We start from the raw sequence: 7693 nt of genomic DNA on the forward strand, positions 1-7693 counted from the left end.
CTGCTCTGCGGGGGCCCAGAGGCCCTGCGTTCAGGGCTGGGGGGCGTCCAGCCCGCGGGGCTGAGTAAGGCCCCGAAATCATTTGGTGTGGCCCCACCACGGCCACTGCCGGTGCGACTCCAAATTCGGTAAATCCACAGCAGACTAATTGTGAAGTCGAGAATTGTGCGTGGCCCACAAATGATGCTACAAACACCCAAACGGCCATGGGCAGGAGAAAGGTTCCCCATCCTTGAATGGCTCAGCCTTTTGTCTCTGCTTAGTGGGGTGAACTGGACTAAGAGCGGTTGACACAAGTCCCGCCAGTCTCCCCTCGCGGCCTTGGCTTCTCTGTTATGCTGTCTTGGGGGAGAACCGAACAGGCTGCTGAAGTCCCCTCTCGCCTGCAATTTACAACTGACCAGGGTGGCGAAGGTGACCCTGGAACTTCTGCTTGGACTCTCTCAAGTCCCTCAACCAGCAGCGTAACTTGCAAATGAAGAACTGAATGCTTCTCTTGGAAAACCAAGTGGATCTTTGAAAAGAGCTCAGGGAGCAACCGAAGGCTCGTAAAGAGTTGTTGATGTGTTTGTTTCTCTGTGAGTCAGAAGCATAATACCCAGATTGGTAATCAGGGAACTACTGGATGGATGAAAGCCAGACTGTGGTGTTTCTCGCTAAGTCGGTATTAAATGACCTTCTTCTGTGTCACTCAGCAGAACTCGCTTCTGATCCAAGCAAGCGTTTCGAGTGCCAGCTGTAGTCCACCAAACTAAGTTTTAGTTCTATTAAAAAAAAAAAAAGTAGCAAGTTCTCATATGAGTGCTTTTCCGCAAATCAGGTGAGGCAAAAAAAGTCGTAGACTCTTGTGATGTTGTGTTGCTATAGGAACATGATGGATGTGGTCCTGGGTCTAAATCCCAGGAGGTGATGGTGTCCGTGCCGTAGACCACGCAGAAAGCGCAGGGGACCCTGCAGCCTAACAACCAGGCAGGAGGAAACCCGTCTCCAAGGGCAACACCATGAAACCCACGTAGGTGTGAAAGGAGGCAAACTTTGACCTGGCCCCATTACCTGGGCAAGAGGCAGCTTCACGCAGCCACCTAATCCAGATAGGAGAGTCCCAGGGAAAGGAAGGCAAAACACAGGTAAGAAAGACAGCCAGGAAGAGTTCACTGGCATAGTTTACAGGATGAAGTGAGGGACACCGGTCACTGATGAAAATGGTATAATAAAGCTATTTGTAAGCCGGCGCCACAGCTCAATACGCTAATCCTCCGCCTTGCGGCGCCGGCACACCAGGTTCTAGTCCCTGTCGGGGCGCCGGATTCTGTCCCGGTTGCCCCTCTTCCAGCCCAGCTCTCTGCTGTGGCCCGGGAAGGCAGTGGAGGATGGCCCAAGTGCTTGGGCCCTGCACCCCATGGGAGACCAGGAGAAGCACCCGGCTCCTGCCTTCAGATCAGCGCCATGCGCCGGCCGCAGCGCACCGGCTGTGGCGGCCATTGGAGGGTAAACCAACAGCAAAAGGAAGACCTTTCTCTCTGTCTCTCTCTCTCACTGTCCACTCTGCCTGTCAAAATAAATAAATAAATAAAGCTATTTGTAGACACTGTGCCCCTAGACAGGAATCCTAAGGTGCCCTGTGGTCACAGGGAATCATGGCCGCAAAGTCGAAGCGTTTCCATTTCAGAAGTCTAATTGGCCTTTGCACGAGCAAGGCCCAGTGCCCATGGCAGGATCTCCGGTCGTGAGGACTGTGACGCCTAACCCACCGCTCCGGCGATGTAAATGCCAACAAGCTCTAGTGAACTAAACGTGGACTTCATTCTCGTTTCCGAAATTCTCATGGGAATCATAAAATATTCCCCCACAGAGGACAGCTCTCCCAGGAGCCCAGGGTTAGTCTTCTGCCCACTTAAGAAGACCCCAGGCCAGGCTGAGTGCCTCACGGGGTGCAGTAGCATTGGGCCTGTTGCCACTAAGCACAGGGAGTAGGATGGGGCGGTTGGAGTGCAGCCAGACGCTGCCGGGGGCCCTGCGTGATCTGAACCTCTGCCTCTTGGACCAGTGTTCCCAGGGGAGAAGAAAGAACACTGTCCTCAGACGCAGCCTTTACAGGGCCATTCTAGAATCTTCTCTGAGCATCTCTGCCCCCAACGGGTGTGAGAAGTACCCTCCTGTGTCTCATCCTTGGGAGATCCGACAGCCTTGACCGACCTGCCTGCTAAGGTCTCCCCGGATTTGTCCAGACATTGCGCTTTTCCCACGGGGATTCTCAGTGCTTTGGCTTCTTCCTTCCCATGTCTAATTCTTCACCTCCTAGGAAGTCTCACTTTCTGGTGTCTCGAGGCCCCGAGCGTGCATTTGGCCATCAGGCAACCGCAGCCCCGTCCCTGACCAGCCCGAGCTGACCTCTTGTTCTGAGTACGTCTGAGAGCTGTCTGCGTGAAGCCGCCCCACAGCCAATCCAAATCCCACCCTGGTCGATAATCTTCACGCCTCCTCCCCTCCGAGAGGATGGCAGTGCTAAGGGTGCCACCTTTACTTCCTCTGGATCCAACAGTTAGTGACACAAAATGTGCTGTCCCCAGGGACGCTCTGACTCCTCACGTGATGGCACGTGATGGCACGCCTCCTCTCCAGGTTCTTACCCCCTCGTCCCACCTCCAGAACTTCACCTTGCTTGCGTCTTTGAGGCTTGAAGCCCATCCTTACAGCAGCGGCCACAAGCCAGCAACCTCTCACTGGGCTTCGTCCTGTCACCTTCCGCTCACCTCCACCGTCAGTTTTAACTGAGCACATGCTATGTTTAGTCTGACCACCTGAGACCAAACAGGAGGCCACTGTGTTCCTGCCAACAGACACCTAGAGAGCCATGAGCGATGGTTGGGTGTCCAGGGTCCAGGCCAGCAGGGTGGTCCCGCTTTCTGCAGCCAGCTATTAGGGAGGATCCTGAACCCCTTCATTCAGCCCAGCAGTTTCTTACCTAAAACGAGAGGTGCACAGCGCCATCAGTAACCACACACGTGCGCACATGCGCATGGGATTCTGAAACGATGACCTGAATACCTGCCCGTGTTGGCAAATGGGTCTCTCCTCCCCCGCCCTCTGCACAGACTGAGCCCTGGAGTGCCTGCTGCCATGGCAACGCCGGCCCATCAGTGGGGACCACTCCCCCACCGGCTCCAGGAGGCCCAGCAGAGGCCCCACGAGGGGCTGCCTCACTTGCAGGCACCCTGGGGACAGCCAAGCAAGTGCAGGGCTGGGCCGGGGCAAAGGGGCGCTCACGCGGCTGCCTGCTGCAGGATATCCCTAGTCCTCCTCTCTAGGACTGCGTGAACTTAGGTGGTCACGTTGCTCCTGGAAGAACTCAGGCCGGGGTCGCAGCACAGTGAGTGAAGTGTCTGCCTGGAGATGCCGCCATCCCGTATGGCTCTGGTTCAAGGCCCGGCTGCTCCACTTCCAATCCAGCTCCCTGCTGGTGCGCCTGGGAAAGCAGGGGAAGTTGGACCAAGTGTTTGGGTCCCCGCCATGCATGTGGGAGATGTGGGTGGAGGCCCTGACTCCTGGCTTCAGCCTGGCCTACTTCCAGCTGTTGTAACTAATAGGGAGTGAACCAGTGGATGGAAGATCCGCCTCTCTCCCTCTCCCTCCTCCCCTGTCTGTCACTCTCTTAAAAGTAAGCTACTCTCTAAGGCATCATCCCCACAGCACACACAGCCACACCCAAATCACATCCGATTTAAAAAAAAAAAATCCTAAACTATTCAGTATAGCAGATGCCCAAAGAGATGGTTGTCTTCTTGGAACTGTACCAACGAAATGCATGAAAAAATAAAATATTTTAAAATGTAAAAAATAAATTAAAAATATTTATCAAACATAAAAAATATCATTAAAGAAATCATGCCTAAAAGGCTGGTGCAAAACAGTGCTTGAATCACAAGCCCGAGTACAGACAGAAGCAACGTCAAAGACTTCTCCTCACACGTTCTTTCAGAACACCCGACTTCCGATCAGAAATACTCGCTTTTGCCCCTGGTTGCACCGCCCCCAGTATTTTCTCCTTGAACGTGGGGTTTTCGGTCCTCGTGGCTTTGAACCCGAGAATAGACTCCCTTCTGTCGGCAGGAAAAGTGAAGTGCAATTCAGCACTGACCCCTCCAGGGTCCTTCCAGGCTGGCCCAGGCATGCGTGAGCTCTGCCCACCAGGGACAGCGCTGAAGCAGACTCGCTGGCCAGTGCCGCGGGGTCCTGCCTTCAGGGCACACATGTTGGGGTGCAAATCTTTGGGGTGTGCCCGCACTGTGGGACCAGGCCCGTCGGATCCCAAGGTCTGCCGCCCCTGGCTGGCCTGCGGTGTCCGCCCAGGGCAGCCGAGGGTGAATGAGAACTGACGGATGATGCGCCGGAAGCCTTTTCCTCGCACTCGGCCCGCTTGTTCTGTTCCAATAGGCGCCAAGAAGCTGTGGGACCTGTCGGTGCGGCACTCTGCCCCAGCTGCATCTTCATATGGGGTTTTGTTTTCATTTTCTGAAAGGTTGAAGACTCCTCTGAACATAATGTAGTGATTAGCTCCTCTGAGTAATCAATAGGACAGCCCCCACCCCAGACACACACACACACACACACACACACACACACACACTGCTCCATCAGACAGCAGCTGGTCCACAGGAGTAAATGTCCTGAAATCCAAAGCCTGAGAAACACAACCCCCTTCCCCTCTGCCTTCACTGCGGCATTCTTTTAAAAGGCCCTGGGTCAGCAAGTCGCCTTCTGCTGTGCGTGTTCTGTAGGAACTCTGGACTTGGATTTAAGAGACCAGGACTCTGGACTTGGTTCTGCACCCAAGTGAGCCGTGTGCAGCTGGAGACGTCATCAAACTGCTCTTTAAAGATTTTCTCACCCGTTTTTTAAAAAATTAACACGCTGCGCCTTCCAGAGCAGATTTAATTTCACGGCAGACGTGAGTAGGAAGCGCAGAGTTCCCCCAAACCCCATCACGCGGGTGCACCTCCTGACTTGCAGCCCTGCAGGGGTGCACCTGATGCAGTGGACGAGCCTACACGGACGTTATCACCATCACCCAGTGCTGTAGTCCACCCTGGAGCTCTCTCTTGGTGTCGCACATGCTGTGGGTCTGGACAAACCTGTGATGACACGTGTGCAGCAACACAGGGCCACTTGGAGGCGCCCCCCTGCCCTAAACCGCCTCGGTTCTCTCCTGCTCCATCCCACCCCCCTTCCCCAGGAGCCTTTGGATCTCTTTACTGCCTCCATAGTTTGCCATTTCCAGAATGTCATGGAGCTGGAATGATGCAGCCTTTTCCAACTGACGTTCCTCACCTAGCCATGTGCACTTACGATTCCCCCGTGTGTGTTCATGGTTTGACAATTCTTTTTTTTTTTCAATGCTGAACAATATTCTGCTTTCTGGGTACACCACAGAAGATCCATCCACATCCATTCACAGTTTATTTATCCATTCACCTGCTTGGTTGCAGCAATAATGAAGAAAGCTGCCAGAAACAGCTGGGTGCAGGCTTAGACGGAAACAAATTTTCCACTCATTTGGATAATTCCCAAGGAGTGCAATTTCTGTATCCCAAGGTAAGATCATTTTAGTTTTATTTTTTTTTAAGATTTATTTATTTATTTGAAAGTCAGTTACACAGAGAGAGGAGAGGCAGAGAGAGAGAGAGAGAGAGAGAGAGAGAGAGGTCTTCCATCTGCTGGTTCACTCCCCAGATGGCCGCAATGGTTGGAGCTGCGCCGATCTGAAGCCAGGAGCCAGGAGCTTCTTCCGGGTCTCCCACGTGGGTGCAGGGGCCCAAGGACTTGGGCCATCTTCTACTGCTTTCCCAGGCCATAGCAGAGAGCTGGATCGGAAGTGGATCAGCCGGGACTAGAACCGGTGCCGATGCGGGATGCCGGCACTTCATGCCAGGGCTTTAACCCGCTACGCCACAGCGCCGCCCCCTCCCCATTTTAGTTTTATAAGCAACTGCCGAACTGTCTTCCAAAGTGGCTGCAGCATTTTGCATTTCGCCTGCAGTGGGTGAGGGTCCTGCTGCTCCCATCAGCCCCTGACACTGTGTTGGATTTCCACCACCCTGCAGGTGTGCCGCGGCATCTCACTGTTGTTTTACCTTGCAATTCTCCAGTGGCAGAGGAAGCCAAACAGCTCCATGTGCGACGATCTCCCATCTGTTTACTGTTTAAGTCTACTCAGGTCTTTTGTTTTTCTACTCAGTATTTCGTCCATCTTTCGATCAAGTTGTTCTCTTGTTGTCGAGTTTTTCAAGTGCTTTATGGATTTTGGGTAAGAGTTCTTTATCGCATGTTCCTTTTGCAAATATTTCTCCCCATCTGTGGCCTGTCATCTCGTTCTTTTGATGTTGTCTTTTGCAGAGTGGAAGTTTTGAATTTTAACGAAGTCCAGCCGATCAGTTATTCGTTTGGTGGGTCATGGGTTTGGGGTCGTATCTAAAATAACCACCACGTCCAAGATGCCTGCTTTGTCTTATGTTCTCTTCTAGGGGTTTTTTAGTTTTGTGTTTTACAATAGATCTATGACTGATTCCTTTCTTTTTTTTAACAAAGGATTTCTTTCTTTTTAAAGTTGTATTTGTTTACTTTATTGGTTTGAAAAGCAATCAGAGAGACAGAGAGAGACACAAAGAGATCTCCCATCCTCTGATTCACTCCTCAGACGCTCACAGCAACCAAGCCTGCGCCAGGTCAAAGCCAGGAGCTGGGAATCCAATCTGGGTCTCCCATGTGGGGGGCAGGGACCCAGTGACGTGAGCCATCACCTGCTGCCTCCCAGGGTCTGCATTAGCAGGGAGCTGGAATCAGGGGCAGAGCTGGGACAACCCAGGCCCTCCATTATGGAATACGGAGAGCCCAGGTGTTGGCTTAACTAGATGCCAGCTCACGTGGGGTCTGGGTTCAGAGTCCCTCTCCTGCAGGTGGGGGGGTGGGGGCTGGCCCCGTGCTGTCTTTGCTTCGCTGTATGGCCCTGCTCCTTCATCAAAGGTCAGTTCTCTCCACTTACGTGGGCCCCTTTCTGGGCCCTCTGTTCTGTCCCATCGATGGAGTAACCTGTTCTTCCACCAATACCACACTGCCCTGATGGCTGTCGCTTTACAGTAAGTCTTCAAGTCCAGCAGCGTCTGGAGTCTGTACTTCTTCAATCTTGAATTTTCTATTCTGGGGTGTTTGTTCCTCCATGTAAACTTTAGAACCACTTCTTTGCTGCTGTCCACAAAGCAATCTGCTGGGATTTTAATTGGTATAGCATTGCATCTGTAGCTCAAGTGGAAAAGAGCTGACACCTTGACAAGTGGGATGCCCTCCGTTTGTTTCATTCTTCTTTGACATCTTTCACCAGAGTGTTGTGGTCTTCTTTGATATAGATCTTGTGCACAATTTCTTGGATTGGTATCTAAGTATTTCATTCTGGGGACCGCTAATTTAAATGGTAATGTGTTTTTAATTTTGAAGTCTGTTCATTGTTGACATAAAAAAGCAATTGGCTTTTGTATATTAACTTTGTATACTGCAACCTTGCTGTAATCACTTCTTAGTCCCACATTTTCTTGGGGTTCTTCTTAATCAGTTCTTTCAGATTTTCTGCATAGACAGTCATATCATCTGCAAACGAAGATGGTTTTATTTCTTCCTTTCCAATCTGCCTACATGGTATTGT

The sequence above is a fragment of the Oryctolagus cuniculus genome, chromosome 4, assembly GCF_964237555.1.
Source record: "Oryctolagus cuniculus chromosome 4, mOryCun1.1, whole genome shotgun sequence".
NCBI classification, from domain to species: Eukaryota; Metazoa; Chordata; class Mammalia; order Lagomorpha; family Leporidae; genus Oryctolagus; species Oryctolagus cuniculus.